Source organism: Daphnia pulex, chromosome 10, assembly GCF_021134715.1.
Source record: "Daphnia pulex isolate KAP4 chromosome 10, ASM2113471v1".
NCBI classification, from domain to species: domain Eukaryota; kingdom Metazoa; phylum Arthropoda; class Branchiopoda; order Diplostraca; family Daphniidae; genus Daphnia; species Daphnia pulex.
This window is the reverse complement of record NC_060026.1, coordinates 298,597-315,393: the sequence shown is the minus strand read 5'-3', so window position 1 is coordinate 315,393 and position 16,797 is coordinate 298,597. Positions and strand designations below refer to the sequence as shown.

Sequence of the window (16,797 nt, the reverse complement as noted above, 5' to 3'; positions counted from 1 at the left end):
GGCAGTTTTCAGATTCTGTATCTTGGCTGGTCCCGCCAGGGGGGAATAGGGGAATAACTGTATCGCCGCCAGTAAACGTTGTTGGATGGTTAGTCTGGGTCGTTGTATAGGAATTATGGATCGTGAATTGACAAGTCCTTTATTTCGAACAGTCTGTTTTGCTTTGGTCACTCCACCATTTTTCTGAGGCGCCGGCTGGGCGTTGCTCACTGGAACTTGCTTCTTTACTTTTCCCATTTTCTTACTTTTGCAAATTGATCGCTAAAGTCAGAATACATGTTGCGATGATTGGTGCTGCTTATATCAACTAGCGACCCGTTTCTTTTAGCAGCAAGTGCCAAACGGACCATTTTATTCGATGTAGAAATTTTCCCGTTGGAGGAAAACCTTTCAACAATGATTGAATGGCGTCACCACATTTTAACCCATCTATTTCAATCAATTTCAACGAGATTGATTATGTTTAACATTGTATTAAACGAGTTAATCAAGTCTCACGCTGGCGATCGGACTATCCGCGCCTTCCCATTGGTCGATCCGATTTTTGATCATTTTTGATCGACGCCATCGTCGCACAGCGGCCGTAATCGGTAATAGTAATTTAACTACATATAAGAGCCTTATTAGAGCTTTGACGCCTCCGTTTAAACGTTTTTTTTCTATTCATCTTGCATTGCTTATTATTGCTTTTATTTTTTGTTTTCCCGGCGACTCGACAGAGGCAAACGCAAAACAGTCAGAGCTCGTCAGCTGGGCTTTAAATCGTCTGTCGGGATCATTAATAAATGGGCTGGATTGAGACGAAACAAAAAAAAACTAAAGAATTGCACATCTCTCCGCTGAAATCCAGCTGAAACCGATTGCAGGTGTTGTTTTTAATTATTTTTCGGCATGTTCGTGACAGCCACTTTGGTGGCCGTTTATTTCGACTAGCCAATTGGCACATTGCCTAATTTTGTCTTTTCTTCTCTTTCTCTTCCTCAACCACCAAACTAGTTTGTTCGTCACTCGTGATCATCTTCTTTCTAAATTCCTCTTTTCGAGTAACTCTTTTTAAAAATAGTCGGCCGTTTGCAAGTTGAAAACATTTATCTGGCAGTAGCGCCTAGTCGAAAACAAAATGTCTGACTGTCAACGTCAAGTGTCTCCACGGTCCACACCCAACTTTATCTGCAAAAGTGTTGGTGCTGCAGTTTAAATTGACTCTGTGATGAAACTAGTTTTAGGAAAAGAAGGCCCTAAATGAAGGAGAAAGAATCAATCGGTCCAAATCAGGTGTTGTCACCTTTGGTTTTATCTTTTTGATCTATGCTGGAGTATGATGTGACCACTATAGTCATGCTGGCATTTTTTCATCCGTCTTCCGACTATTTATGTCTATTAATGTCTTTTCTTTTTCCCATCCGAACAGGTGTTGATTATGATGCTGGCTGTCTAATTACAAAAGGAAAGCTTTGCATACTTGCAGTCTCACAGTTTGGTTACTCCCTTCCGTGGTGTGTACTTGATCTGTTCAGTATTGAAGTAATCTATCAAACAGTTGTGCACAGTTGACTTGAACATTCATTACAACTTTTTACACTGTCATCCAACACAAACTATACTACATGTATAGTATAGCGGCTTTGGCTGGTCAAGTGGTCTGACTTGAGGGTTGCAGTCAGTCGATTAAAAACAAGTGCATCATCTTGAATGAATGATCATAGATTCAGTTGTTAATGCTGAAAATTTTGCTTTCTTCTGTGTTGTTCGTGACTGATGTTTTCTATTTATTTTGTAGGTGAACAGCTTATTGTAGCTGATTGAATGAGGTTCAATTGCAATCGAATCATCTTTCGATTCAATCGAGGCCTGGCTCGTCCGCATATTTTATCCATTCTTTTTTAAACCTCTTCCTTCACCCTTCAGTTTACTCGTTGCATTTGGGCGACCTGGACGCAACCATTCAACTCTCTTGAACAAGTGAACGTAGCCAGCCGAAATTCAGACGATCCCGGAAGAGATCATGACAATCTAGTGCCAATTGTGGCGATGTCAGTGCTCTTTTATCAAGTTCAAATCGGTTCAAATGTGTTGTAGAAAATGCGACTTGTCGTCATCGTGTAATAGAATGTGGTACTCGTTGAGTCCGTCTGAATGGTTGGTGGTTGCATTTCGCTGTGGAGCAAGATTTAATTTCGGTCATTTTTCTTGGGGTTTGTGGCCTTGTTTACTTTGAGCAGAAAGTTCATAGGTTTTAAATTAGCCCAACTACTTCATTAAATCAGATATTTTATTTCTATCCCATTTTCAGTTCGGTGGTGTTTTACCTGGGTGCGTGAATGGCGATGTCGACGGCCAATGGACAGAACAGCCGTATTCCCTAATCATTTGGAGTGACCGACAAACCGTCGAATTCGAATGCAGAGACACCAGCAGTGCATTATCATACTATACTGGTATGTGCAATTTACTTTATGATTTTCCCCTGCATGTGTTGGAACGATTTTGAATTTCCTCATCCGGAAGTAGTCGCGTTGCCAGTCATTTCGATTGAGTTTCGGTTCTTTTGCCATGCGCCAGTTGAATTTGCGGATGTCAAGTTGTCTTTGATTCTACGATTGAAATTTAAACCCTTAATTTGCTTGAATAGAGAACCGTGAAAGATGTGCTCGGTCTGAATCTCGTAGACACGGAAAGCGCAAGACTATGGCGGCTTTGCTTTGCTTGTTTCTGTTTGTGTGGTGTAAAATGAGGCGTGGTTTGAAACGACTGCATACCCTACACACCCTAAAGACGTGTGTGTTATCTATTATGTAGGCTGGGCTAGGTGTGGTGTGGTTAGACTATCTATGCATCAATCAATTATTTTTCTTTTTCCATAGTACAGATCAAAAATGAAACGGAAGCCAATAAGAGTGCCGCTTGTTCGTAAGGAGGGAATCGCAACAGATGGACGAGTGACTGGCAACATTTTCTTCTTCTCCTCAGTCTCTCGAGGGGGCTCATTGAATGGGTCATTTAGACGAAACGAAGAGAGGGTGAGGTAAAATTCAAAGTGGAAGGCTTTTCTTTAATTTTAATGGGATAATACGGTGCTTATGAGCTGTTGGTGCTCATTAACCACTCGATGCGTGAGGGTTTATGGAAATACATTGCTTGCTCTATTTCTCATCCTCGCGGTTTTTTCTCAATTCAGTTTATTCATTTAAATTTAGTTTTCAGTTCAATTAAAAAGTTTCCTCAATTCATCAAGCTTGACGCCACCTAGCGTTCAAGGTTTAAATTTTTTTTTCTATTTTCACATCGTTATGGTTTTTCTTTTTTTGCGAAAAACAATATTGTGGTGTAGAAAGTATCGAATGTTTTTTTTTTTATATTGAAGAAATATTGATTATAACGTGACTGAAAGGGTTAAAAACTTAAAATCAACGAATCCATTTATTTTTTCGTCATGTGATGGGGCGCCATTTGCGTCGTCCAATAGGAAATCTTGGATTATCAGCTGTGTGTGAACTTAACTGTGAATTTGAGAGAAGAAATGGTTTGAGCACAGCAGTTAGTAGTTGTGAATCTCAGATAGAAAATTGAAATAATTTTGATTGCTACTCCAATTAACAATTCACGTCTACGTAAGAAAAACCAAATGTGGACATTGCAACTGAATCTGAAAACTTGTGTTCTTCTGTCATGCCTCTGTTAGCCACCTATGTAAGAAGAAACCTTACTATCTCAATTGGTGAATTTGTCTAATGTGTCTTTATTTACCATGCATTGCAGGTTGTTTTGATTTACTGCATAAAGAGTTCACTTTGCTCAAGACAGAAGATGACTTTCCAGTTATGCTCGAACTTTGAATCCTCTTACTCCATTTGCAGTTTAAGCTTCATATTTGGCATTCACAAATGGCATTTTCTATCTATTGAAATGCAGACTGCTGATTTGGCTCTCTTGAGTCAAAGGCCTCGACAGCTGTGAAGAAAAAAAAGTATATTGACAAACAATTCAAGATTATACATTTATAACCAGCTAGTAGTATTGTTTTTTCACGACAGGTGCACAAATTTTAAGTAATGAACAAGCAGGAACCCAGAATTTTGCTCATGAAGGAAAACCAGTCTTCTTTGCAAAGGCAAGAATAACCAGGTAGTGAAACTGAAGGCTTTAAGGCTCAAGTTGCTGAGGTACTGTAATTTTATTTTATTATGATTTTCTTTGTTTTGGTTTATGTTTTTTCTGAACAGGGATCATTCGAGAAGCGTAAAGCTGTGGGTCCCCACAACTACTTTCCATAGTAAAATTGCCAACATGATGAACTTTGTATTGTAAATTGTAATTCCAACAACCTTGGAATAGCTAAGACATTTTACTTGCAGTCCATGGACTTGGACACAAGTTCGACTGATTTCTTGCAGGAAAAACCAGGTACCTAAAACTAAAGCTATCTTTCAAAAGCAAAAACTTCTCTTTCAGAAATTCGAGAAATTCATTTCTATTTCTCATCCCGCTAAAACAGCAAGCAAGGCAACAGCAAAATCTGATAAAATGGAGGTCGTAGAAAAGGGGTTGCAATCAGTAAATGTTCAAGAGACACTGCCAACACTAGACTCAACTCCTGCTTGAATTCAATTCGTATGTCCCGTATATTTATTCGCTTTATTCGCGTGTTGATTCGACTAATTTTACGTTACAGTGACATTACGAGTAAAGCAGAAAGTTGACATGGCCAATCCAGGACACAATGATCAAATGCAAGATGCACCAACAGAGAGGAATAATCAGGTAAGGTTGTTTTAACAAACAGCAATGACGGAAAAATTATTTTGTTAATTTTTGCAGTTTTTCAATCGTTCCATGCATCCAGGAAATCAGCGAATAACAACATCTCCCATTTTCCAAATGTTATCCGTCCATCTGATGTTCATCAGTCGTCAAATTCCCCTAAAATCAATGTAAGTATTTATATTCAAAGCTTCAAATGGTCAAAAGTTCAAGTGGTTTGTTAACTTACATGTGCTCTTTTTTATTTCACCAGCCTGGACGCGCTATTGTACCTCAATGCAACAACCAAGTTATTAAAGTAAGAGATTCCATCTTATTTATTCGCGTTTATTGATGACGTTATTTTTTAGAATTGGGGTGCTAGAAGTTAGTTTATTCCTCTAACATTTCTTTTGCCTTTTTTTTATTTTTCTTAGTGCAGATTCGATATTTACTGCACTCGGTGACTCTAAAGTACTATCCACGATTAGAAACACTCGTAAAGTCATTGTCTTTGCTTGAATTACTTAGACACAAGCAAGTGGAGTGTGTTGTTGTTATTTTCGTCTCGCCCCGGGAAAAATTCTTTGACTGCTGTGATTAGTTACTTTAAATCAAGCTACCTTTTGTAATTTTATTAATTGCCACTTCAAAAATTAGAAAAAATCGCTAAAATTTATCCGGGTCGAGCGGCCATCTAATGGCGGAGTTAATTTTTTAAAATGCCGAAATGGGACCATCAAACTTTTAACAGCAGAATAAAATACGCAATGGGCAAACAAATCGAATTCAAGGGAAAAACTGAAAGAATTTTAATTAAAATTCAATAAAGAGTAGGGAAAGAAAAAGTTTTGGTTGCACAAACTGCCTGGAACAAGAGTCGGGTCGGCGGTCATCGACTATTACCAGTACAGTTTGGACTTTTTGGTTGAATCTTTTTAAATTGATAGATTAATCGCATTTTTTACACGACGTGTGTTAAAGTTTTACCCGTAGGCCTTTCCATAAATCATCGATACAACAAGATAACGGGATTCCATTTTGTGTGGTCATCATCCACTGAAATTTAAAAGCATTGATCTACTTTTCCATTTATCATAAGGGGACGAGTGGGTGTATGGGATAAGGCGTCATTTAGGAAAAGGTGCAGTGGTGCACCTGGGGACCAGGGTTCGAACCCCGTGGTGAGTATTGTTGGTTGGTCATACACCCGTTGGCGCCACTGTGGCGTCACATGGACCCCGTGACTTGTTGCTGGAGAGGGAACTCGGGAGGGTTGGCTGGGGGACGGTTTTCGTCGATATTGGGATCGGTCCAATATTCCTCAGTCGGCGCAAAAGGCAAATGAAATGTGGGATAATCGGAAACTGGTGCTGGTCTGACAGTGCAAAGTGCCATTATTCGCGCAGTCATTGGGTTGATTGCCTTGCTCCGCCGTGTTGAATTGGGAATGTGTTGCATACAAGTGGGCGCTGGCTCTATACGGGCTAGTCGAATAATCTCGGTGATCATATGCGTATTGCTTCCGCTGGAATCCAACAATGTTGTCCTTGTCATACACCGCCCGGTGTATCATGTGGACAACAACTTGTGAACTGCGTGTATGTGAGGGATTATTTGTGCTAGTTTCAGATCCGTATATCCAGTCTAGAGCCGGGCAGTGGCGCCCCCGGCCTATCCACCCACTATCATTGTTAAAATTGTTATATCAATTATAGTATTCTTGGTATCGACAAGTAGTACACACACACAGCGGCGGATGTGCTCTCTCTCCTTGCTTATTACATAATATTGAAACTTTTTTATTAATGTCATTTTTTATTAATAATTATGTCGGCGTATAATTTAAAAAGAATTGATAAATATTCAGTTCAAGTGATTTGTTTTTCCCGTTCTCGCTGAACTCGCAGGTTATTTGATTTTTGCCCAATTGATTAGAATCAGACGCTTTGCTGGGCAAATTTAAACTCCTTGTTTTGCCGTTCATTTCTCGTCATGTTCGGCATCAAACTGACTCGTAGATGGGACACTTTGATTGGTATTAGGACTAAAATATTTCCTCAATATCCAGACCCTCGATAATGTACAATATCGGCTTCTGCTGCTGGTGATATTTTGTTGGATAGTAGGGATTGAATACTGATGGCACCGGAATGATTCCACGATTGGTAATTTGGCCGTACAACGTCTTACCGTGATAGATAGGGGGGAGGAGCATATCCCACACATTCAGTCAATACTTAAAAATTTAAAAAGGCAAGTGATTTTGTTATGCAATCGATGATGATGAATGCATCGTCAGCAAGTACGAGAGACGCGAGGAAGGAAGAAACTCGAGGCCTGGCATAGCAACTCAACAGACTCTGACACGACCGAAAATAAAACGACCATTTTTAAACCCTTTTGATCGCCTATCCTTGTCTGAAATCAGAATAGGTTAAGAAGACAACATTGAATAGAAATTGTGTTCATCCATCACATTTCTGTTGAGGTGATGCAGTCATGAAAGCAAATATTTAGTTCATTTCGACTCTAATTCAGCTTCTACATTGTGCAATTTGCCCAATTTCAAATGAAATTCCTTATTTCTTTTTACTAGCTTGATTGTTGCAGAGGAGCTGATTGCCTTGTTTCAACTTGGACGACACTGGTGATTCACTTGCGAGCTGGGCTTCCGTTTTTATTGCGGGAGCCAAGACGAGCTCAAAATGCACTGCGGGACCGACCGCCCCCTTATTATTCAAAATTCCATCAACTGAAAGGAGATGGCTCCCAGTTCAGTTGACTCACTTTAGTCATCGGTTACCGTCAACCCGCCGAATTCCCCGTGTTGCTGAGTTGCGCCTTTTTGCTTAAATTCTGTCGACATTCTTCGTGAAAAGCGGAATGCAAAACAACTTGTCGGACAACAAGTTCTTTACTCTTAATATGGAGCTTTGATTTCCGATTTACAGGGTCAATGTTTTGGGCGTTGCGCAACGGCAACAGTTTAACTGTAGAACTTTGGTTGCATTTTTCTCGTTTTTAATATCTACTCGTTTTGCTTAATTTATTTTTGGTTTTTGTTTTCACTGTTGGATCGTTCAGTACAACATTTAAGCTAAAGAGTAAAACGATTTGATGATTTCGGATGAGTAAATTAGACCTGGCAAGCGACTTTGATTCCTTTAAAAAAATGGTGGGGGTGTTTTGGACGTTTGTTCCGATTGAATTTTGGAATTTTGGAATTTTTAACGTGAATAGCGTCACCGCTAGATGGTGGATAGCTCGACTGGAATTTGGGGGAAAGAAGGGCGAATGTCTTATGAAAGGTTCGTGTTCGTTTGCTTTCTGCTTGATGGAAATCTTGTAGTACTTGATACATGAGTGAGGCAAAGGCGAGCAAGTTATTTTATACTTTTCTGAGAAAATCGTGAATAGCTAAATGTGCATTGTGACAGATTCTGTAGAAGATAGTGTGGCTGTCTCTGGCTGTCAAGATGGACCTTGATTTACAGTAAATTGGTGTAAAGGTGAAACGATGAACCACTACTTACAAGTTTAACCAGCCATCACATTCACACTATTATAATTGATTTTTAATCATAGAACAGGAGGAGAAACAATGGAGATCACACTTGAATGAAAAGGAATTACTTCAGGCTTCCAAATGTGTTGAACATGATTTATAGTTTGTGACCTTGAACACATTCACTTTTGAAAATTGGCGGAATTCAACCTCAACAATAAAGTATGGGAAGTTGTTGCCAAGGAGAAAATTGAAGTAAGTCTTTCCCTTGAATAAACTAAATTGTGATATAACAATTTTACATCTTTCTCTTCACAGCTCAAGTTCCTGTCGAAGTGTCGATAAGTTCAACTCCCCTGGTAGTCAAATCAATGCTGCCAAGCAGAAGGGATCACGAGGAGCTCCATACAATTTTGGAACCTGATATGGGCAGTTCCTTTTGCAGAGGCAATAGCAGAAACAGAATTCACTGAAATGAATGTCTTATCAAACTGGTATTAGAGAATGCAGTCTCTCATCACTAGTTAACTGTATAGCTCAACGCCCAGGCGAATGGATACTAGCCTAAACATTGCAATTCCGCCACGTTATCGCCCTTTTTCGCCTACTAGAAGATGAAGACAATTCCGATACAGACACTGGTAACATTCGTCTCTGTTGGACATATTAAAATGTTATTATTAATTTTATTCATTAGCCTTATCTCTCAGACCGAGTCCGCCGCTTAGGCAGCGAATCGTTGGAGCGATAGTCAAGTCCCAATCGTTGATCCCGGGGCGTGGAACAGCGATTGAGGTAAAGGAACGAAACGTTAATCGCTTTACATTGGAACAGCAGTTTTTCACCTGATAATTCTGACAGGCTTTTGTGGAGAGGTTATGTGTTTCAGGTGGTTAATGTGAAGCTCAATTAAATGGATGACGCTGGCTCAAGCAGCAACACTCCCAGCTCTCAACAGCTAGGAGCGCCGGATAGCGGAGGCTGGTTATCGTCTCTGGCTCTCGACCGTTGTGGAAAGTGTCACCAGTTTATCTTTTCCACCACGGAATCGATTCTTCTGATTGGGTCGATCTACTACGCAAAAACGAGAGTCAACGACCGACAACATCAGTAGCCGGCAGTAACGTTAGAAAACTTCCAGGAACTCCACCCAGACCTGCTGAACCTTTGGCTGTTTCCGATTGGTAGACAAATGCAATCTCCAGCCACTTTGGAGATTTTTCTCGCGTGTCGGACATGTCATGGGAGAAGGAACTACTTTCTCCGGTAGCCAAACTTAAAAGAAACTAATCATCGCTTTTGAAAAAAAAAACCGCTTATAAATTTGTTTTCTTTTTCAGAGGCACCTGGTGGAGAAATTTCGTACTACCTCATGCAAACTCATTTCCTCTGTCGTCTGCTATCTTCAAGCGTGGCCGTGGCTTTCAAGTTTCAACATGGTGGTACGATCACTCTCGTTCGTGTTCTTTTGTGGATATTAAAAATGTCAAGTATCTTTTTTTTATTACTGCATTTAAATTTTTAACATATTTACGCTGTATTTGTGTATTTCTCTGAAGTTTCCACATGTAAGACTAGAGTAGATTTTTCATCAATGGGGGAGGGGGGTCCGAGCGATCACTTTGCTTGTCAACTTGGCAATTTTTTCGATATTGTTTTTGCTTTTATTCAAATTTATTTTCAAAAGAGTAAATTGTGCAGAATGAATGAGCCAATGGCATCTCCCTTTCATTTACTGGAAATGCAGTTCTCGTAAACAAGTCAAGTTAATGTGTCGTTGGATGATTTCATTTCCACGAAGCTGCAAATAATGGCATTTATCTATTCAAATCTATTTAGGCTCCCTCATACTGATGTTTTGGTTTTGGAGTGGTGGTGTCGTGGAGATCTTGGTGCCTGATCTTGTCTTGGATCATTTTGGTCACATTTTCTCAGGAGAAACTGGATCGGGAAAATGGAGGGCCTAAAGAAAGCATCAAGGTGAGCCAAGTTGGCATGACTCCTGATTGAAGGTCTGCAGGTCAAGTTTTTTGAAATTTTATTTCTAATGTTGATTGTGATTGAACTTTGACGGGTCTTAAATAACAAATAGACGAGCAGCAATTTTGTCCCATTGGAGATTGGCTGGTTCTGGTTGCCATGATTGAAGCCGAAGTCTAGTGGCAGTTTTTGGACGCCGCACATGGAAAGAAGAATTCTTCCTTTACCAATTTCATGGCACTATACTCGGGTAAGGTCACCCTTCAAAAAATGTAACGACCTGACTGAATGAAACCTTTTTGTAGATTTTAGCATTGCCTACATTCAAGCAGTGTCTTTAACATCGGCTGCGTTGATTGAATGGGTGTGGGTGGGTGACGACAATGTTTTGCGGTCGAATGGCATCGTCCGTTTGTACCTTATGTCAGGGAGGTTCCACGACGAGAAAGAGACGCCGATTAAATGAGGTCAGTTGCCCTTTTTCCCTATTCGCGATCGACCAATTACCCCGATCGACCAATAAGGTTAGCAGTTGCTATTTTCCCTTTGTTTTTATCATTTTGATTGCCGATTGTCGACTGGTTGTCGACTCTACTGCTGACGCCTGTCTTTTTGGGTCCATCGAAGCCTTTCAGCACTTTTTAAAGGCGGACGTTTGTTTTTTAATTTGTTTCTCAGATTATTTTCTTAAACCCGCCCGTGGTATGGAATTGGCATGGCCTCTCTCTGTTCTAATTTTTGACTCTTTATCAATGTCGTTGACTGGTGCCCTTTTGGGATAAGTACTCTCTCTCTCTAAGCTCTCTCCATAGGCGTTTAATTTGCTTATCAATAGTCGTGAATGCAGATTTAAAATGATTTTGCAACTCTGTTTTTTTCGAAAATGAAATGAGTGTAACGACTATTGTCGTCTGCTTCCACACACCAGCCAAGACATCTTTCATTATGCATGTGTCTTTCAATCAACTGTGCATGAACTTAAAGTGGCAAGCAACCGTTTTAAATTTTTAATATTGCTTTTTGTTCGTTCCAGGTGCAGTCCATTGGCAATCAGCCAATAATCAACGTGGTTCCTGGGTGCCTCCCATCAAGGTCGATTGGTGCTCGTACATTCAGGATCCGGATTATCCTCATTCGCTCTCAATTTGATGTTCGACTCGCTCTAGTGAAACCTCACGTTGGTTTCTCCAATTTGCATCTTCAACACGGGTGACGCAATCATTTTATTTGCAGGTTAGTTTTTTCATCACATTCGCCTTTTTCTATTCCGCCCTTGCGTTTTTCTTTAAACGTTCTGCTGTCATTATTTGGCATTGGGATTTGGCAATTTGTATTTGGAATGTACAATTTCTGGTACGTTTTACCGTGACAGAGTGCAGCATATCCAATTTGTATGTCTAGGCTAGGCTTTTTGCATCATCCGTCTCTTTGACTCTCTGCCGTGACTTGACCGAGGTCTCTCTACTCTTAAATGTTTCCAAATAATGAAATTCCCGATTCCTTGGTTTTTCAATAGCTATTTGGTAGTTGGTCATCATGGCAGTTATGAAAGCACTCGGTTGATACTTTTGGTTCGTCTTCACTACGTCGCTATTTCGTTCTACTGCGACACTCGCTATGTTTTTGTTTTGAATCGGGATAGTTATTTGGAAGCAGTTATTTTTGAAAGAAAAAGAGAAAGTGTCTGATGATGGTAATTTTTCATTTGATTGTGCCTATAATTACCACAATGGTCGTTGTAGTAGGCGAGGTGAATCAGTTCTAGTTTTCCGAATTGTGTTTTTCTTGAAAGTCAGAAGAGCAGTTTGGTGGGTTTTTTTTTTAACTTGATTTCATGAACAGTTTAATTTAAAGTTTTGTTGTGTCGAATTTTCCTCACAACGATGCTTTTGGTTACAACAATTTGGTTTTGTTTTTTAACGAGTTGCCTCTTTTATTTCAATGGCTTGATTTTATGGGAAACGTTTATGTGCTCTTGATTCGTGAGTTAAGGAAAACAATTAAAACTTGAGTGCGCCGTTTCGAAGTGAGTGAAAAGCAATTAGAAATAAAGTTGGCAGATCGCAGAAGCATCTGTCTTGAATTGTTTAAATTTCAAAACAGATTACCGCGTAGTTTCGTAGCACAAATAAAGAAATCTCATAATACGTAACATCTTTTTATTCTGAAAGAGTCAACACAAATACTATAATGTAGGTCAACACAATTTACCGATGAGCTTTTTGTTTCTTGCCTCGTTTTTTCCCCTTTTTGGGTTTTTGTTTGACACTGCTTTTCTGAGGGCTGTTGTGTGTCACAGGGCGACCGTCGATTGTGAATCGAACCGAATATCTCTTCATTTTTCTCGTGATGATCAAGTCGTTGACGACGGAAAGCGATTTCGGCTCTCGATTGATTTTCTTTCATGGTGCTGATGACGACGACACGGCTGCTTAAATAACCAGTAGGCCTATTGTAGTGCAGGCATCGTGGCGAACTTGAGTTTGTGACGAAGCGAAAATATTGAATCGATTTGCGGATGATTTTCATTTTCATTTGATGTAGATGGGTGAGAAATAGTTGATTCGACGTTACCGATGTCGTTGAGAGTGCAAGTCGGTGGAAGTGAAGAAATCATTTTTGGAATTCGACAGTTCACGGTTGAGCGCACCCGGGGATCTGCCCCCCGAGGCCCTGCCCGTGCTCCTAGGTTTTTGGGTCCGTAGACCCCAGGCGGAAGTTAGTTCCTGTTCGAAGATGGACTGGTGGTATGTCCATCTTCTCATCCATGACGCTCTGTCGAATCCGGGCGCAGCTGCGTGATGGGTCGTCTCTCTTCGGTAACTGCTGGAGAAGCTACTGCTTCACTCTTCGCTTTCCAGCTACATCGTCGCTCATCAGTTTTGGGTACTTGAGGGAATTGGAGACGGGTCGTGATCGCGGACTCATAACCATCGTCCGTTTAAACCACTATCCCCGCTCAGACTAATCAACCTCTAAAGTATATGTCCATATTTTCGGTGTTGGTGTCTCGTTCGGTTTCATAGCAAATTCTACTTTGGCAACAGGCGAGCCCCCGGCTGGTCGGATTATAACCATCTCCAACCAAGCCAGGGACACTCTCCTTTCACCAAAATAGAATTTCTATTGGCGCACGCCGTCATCTTCTTTACTCAAAGAATTTGAAGTCCTCTTGAGTCACCGTTGCGCCTTGCGCCTCCATTTTCACTAGACGGTCGACAATTGCTTGTACCTCGATTGCTTCTGCCGGACTGTTGATGAGCTGCAAAATGGCAACGACGGCATCTAGCTGGAGCTTATAATCGGTAGACGCACGCGTGTAGGCCCCGTGGGCGTTATCGTTCCTACAATCAAATCCTGTCTGGAAGACCTGGGCATCGCTTCTAGAGGCGCCCCCAGGGCTGATGTAATCCTGGTTGCTGTTGATTTGGTAGATAAGGTAGTTTAGGTTTGCGTATAAATCTACCGTGATTTTTCGTAGATTCAATTTGGACCCAAGGAAAGTTGACACTGGTTCGGCAAAGAATCGGAGGAAGACGCCGTACACAATCATTGAGAGGCCGAATGCCTTGGCATGGCTGAATCCAGGAGCGAAAACGAAGGAAAATTTGACCAGGCCGTCGAAATTGCCCGATTTCATTTGATCGACGATATCTTTGATCTGTTGGGCGATGACCGGTTGATTGACGCTTCTGTTGATGAGTACCAAGGCGGGCAGGTCCGTCTGCCAAGTCTGGTCGATTTCGTTGAGATTCAGATGGGCCGTCTTATTCCGGACGGAGATGACTTTGTCGACGTCGCTGACGGACATGGGAACGGACAAGAATCCAAGAGGATCAGCGGTGTTTTCTAACTTGATCACTCTTAATACCACCTGCATGTCAACATCTTGGTCTGTTGCACTTCCTTTCCCTTTCCCCTTAGCGCACACAAACTGATGCATACCTAATAGCGAGAGGTTCAGTAGGTGAAGCTGAATATAGGCAGTTTTCAGATTCTGTATCTTGGCTGGTCCCGCCAGGGGGGAATAGGGGAATAACTGTATCGCCGCCAGTAAACGTTGTTGGATGGTTAGTCTGGGTCGTTGTATAGGAATTATGGATCGTGAATTGACAAGTCCTTTATTTCGAACAGTCTGTTTTGCTTTGGTCACTCCACCATTTTTCTGAGGCGCCGGCTGGGCGTTGCTCACTGGAACTTGCTTCTTTACTTTTCCCATTTTCTTACTTTTGCAAATTGATCGCTAAAGTCAGAATACATGTTGCGATGATTGGTGCTGCTTATATCAACTAGCGACCCGTTTCTTTTAGCAGCAAGTGCCAAACGGACCATTTTATTCGATGTAGAAATTTTCCCGTTGGAGGAAAACCTTTCAACAATGATTGAATGGCGTCACCACATTTTAACCCATCTATTTCAATCAATTTCAACGAGATTGATTATGTTTAACATTGTATTAAACGAGTTAATCAAGTCTCACGCTGGCGATCGGACTATCCGCGCCTTCCCATTGGTCGATCCGATTTTTGATCATTTTTGATCGACGCCATCGTCGCACAGCGGCCGTAATCGGTAATAGTAATTTAACTACATATAAGAGCCTTATTAGAGCTTTGACGCCTCCGTTTAAACGTTTTTTTTCTATTCATCTTGCATTGCTTATTATTGCTTTTATTTTTTGTTTTCCCGGCGACTCGACAGAGGCAAACGCAAAACAGTCAGAGCTCGTCAGCTGGGCTTTAAATCGTCTGTCGGGATCATTAATAAATGGGCTGGATTGAGACGAAACAAAAAAAAACTAAAGAATTGCACATCTCTCCGCTGAAATCCAGCTGAAACCGATTGCAGGTGTTGTTTTTAATTATTTTTCGGCATGTTCGTGACAGCCACTTTGGTGGCCGTTTATTTCGACTAGCCAATTGGCACATTGCCTAATTTTGTCTTTTCTTCTCTTTCTCTTCCTCAACCACCAAACTAGTTTGTTCGTCACTCGTGATCATCTTCTTTCTAAATTCCTCTTTTCGAGTAACTCTTTTTAAAAATAGTCGGCCGTTTGCAAGTTGAAAACATTTATCTGGCAGTAGCGCCTAGTCGAAAACAAAATGTCTGACTGTCAACGTCAAGTGTCTCCACGGTCCACACCCAACTTTATCTGCAAAAGTGTTGGTGCTGCAGTTTAAATTGACTCTGTGATGAAACTAGTTTTAGGAAAAGAAGGCCCTAAATGAAGGAGAAAGAATCAATCGGTCCAAATCAGGTGTTGTCACCTTTGGTTTTATCTTTTTGATCTATGCTGGAGTATGATGTGACCACTATAGTCATGCTGGCATTTTTTCATCCGTCTTCCGACTATTTATGTCTATTAATGTCTTTTCTTTTTCCCATCCGAACAGGTGTTGATTATGATGCTGGCTGTCTAATTACAAAAGGAAAGCTTTGCATACTTGCAGTCTCACAGTTTGGTTACTCCCTTCCGTGGTGTGTACTTGATCTGTTCAGTATTGAAGTAATCTATCAAACAGTTGTGCACAGTTGACTTGAACATTCATTACAACTTTTTACACTGTCATCCAACACAAACTATACTACATGTATAGTATAGCGGCTTTGGCTGGTCAAGTGGTCTGACTTGAGGGTTGCAGTCAGTCGATTAAAAACAAGTGCATCATCTTGAATGAATGATCATAGATTCAGTTGTTAATGCTGAAAATTTTGCTTTCTTCTGTGTTGTTCGTGACTGATGTTTTCTATTTATTTTGTAGGTGAACAGCTTATTGTAGCTGATTGAATGAGGTTCAATTGCAATCGAATCATCTTTCGATTCAATCGAGGCCTGGCTCGTCCGCATATTTTATCCATTCTTTTTTAAACCTCTTCCTTCACCCTTCAGTTTACTCGTTGCATTTGGGCGACCTGGACGCAACCATTCAACTCTCTTGAACAAGTGAACGTAGCCAGCCGAAATTCAGACGATCCCGGAAGAGATCATGACAATCTAGTGCCAATTGTGGCGATGTCAGTGCTCTTTTATCAAGTTCAAATCGGTTCAAATGTGTTGTAGAAAATGCGACTTGTCGTCATCGTGTAATAGAATGTGGTACTCGTTGAGTCCGTCTGAATGGTTGGTGGTTGCATTTCGCTGTGGAGCAAGATTTAATTTCGGTCATTTTTCTTGGGGTTTGTGGCCTTGTTTACTTTGAGCAGAAAGTTCATAGGTTTTAAATTAGCCCAACTACTTCATTAAATCAGATATTTTATTTCTATCCCATTTTCAGTTCGGTGGTGTTTTACCTGGGTGCGTGAATGGCGATGTCGACGGCCAATGGACAGAACAGCCGTATTCCCTAATCATTTGGAGTGACCGACAAACCGTCGAATTCGAATGCAGAGACACCAGCAGTGCATTATCATACTATACTGGTATGTGCAATTTACTTTATGATTTTCCCCTGCATGTGTTGGAACGATTTTGAATTTCCTCATCCGGAAGTAGTCGCGTTGCCAGTCATTTCGATTGAGTTTCGGTTCTTTTGCCATGCGCCAGTTGAATTTGCGGATGTCAAGTTGTC

General features: G+C 40.9%; 1 long non-coding RNA gene across 1 annotated transcript in view; it reads left to right on the top strand.

Moving 5' to 3' along the window:
- The window catches only part of LOC124204471, a 45,758-nt gene that overhangs the window by 24,430 nt on the left and 4,531 nt on the right, over positions 1-16,797 (top strand). The window contains exons 28-51 of the long non-coding RNA XR_006878899.1: positions 1,412-1,496; positions 1,812-2,195; positions 2,294-2,438; positions 2,865-3,690; positions 3,760-3,967; positions 4,035-4,163; positions 4,224-4,404; positions 4,496-4,611; positions 4,673-4,761; positions 4,819-4,931; positions 5,015-5,059; positions 7,340-8,252; positions 8,329-8,503; positions 8,567-8,889; positions 8,946-9,043; positions 9,110-9,514; positions 9,589-9,733; positions 10,088-10,268; positions 10,341-10,478; positions 10,534-10,695; positions 11,262-11,461; positions 15,622-15,706; positions 16,022-16,405; positions 16,504-16,648. This is a non-coding gene — a long non-coding RNA (uncharacterized LOC124204471). The remainder of the gene's footprint in view (positions 1-1,411; positions 1,497-1,811; positions 2,196-2,293; positions 2,439-2,864; positions 3,691-3,759; positions 3,968-4,034; positions 4,164-4,223; positions 4,405-4,495; positions 4,612-4,672; positions 4,762-4,818; positions 4,932-5,014; positions 5,060-7,339; positions 8,253-8,328; positions 8,504-8,566; positions 8,890-8,945; positions 9,044-9,109; positions 9,515-9,588; positions 9,734-10,087; positions 10,269-10,340; positions 10,479-10,533; positions 10,696-11,261; positions 11,462-15,621; positions 15,707-16,021; positions 16,406-16,503; positions 16,649-16,797) is intronic.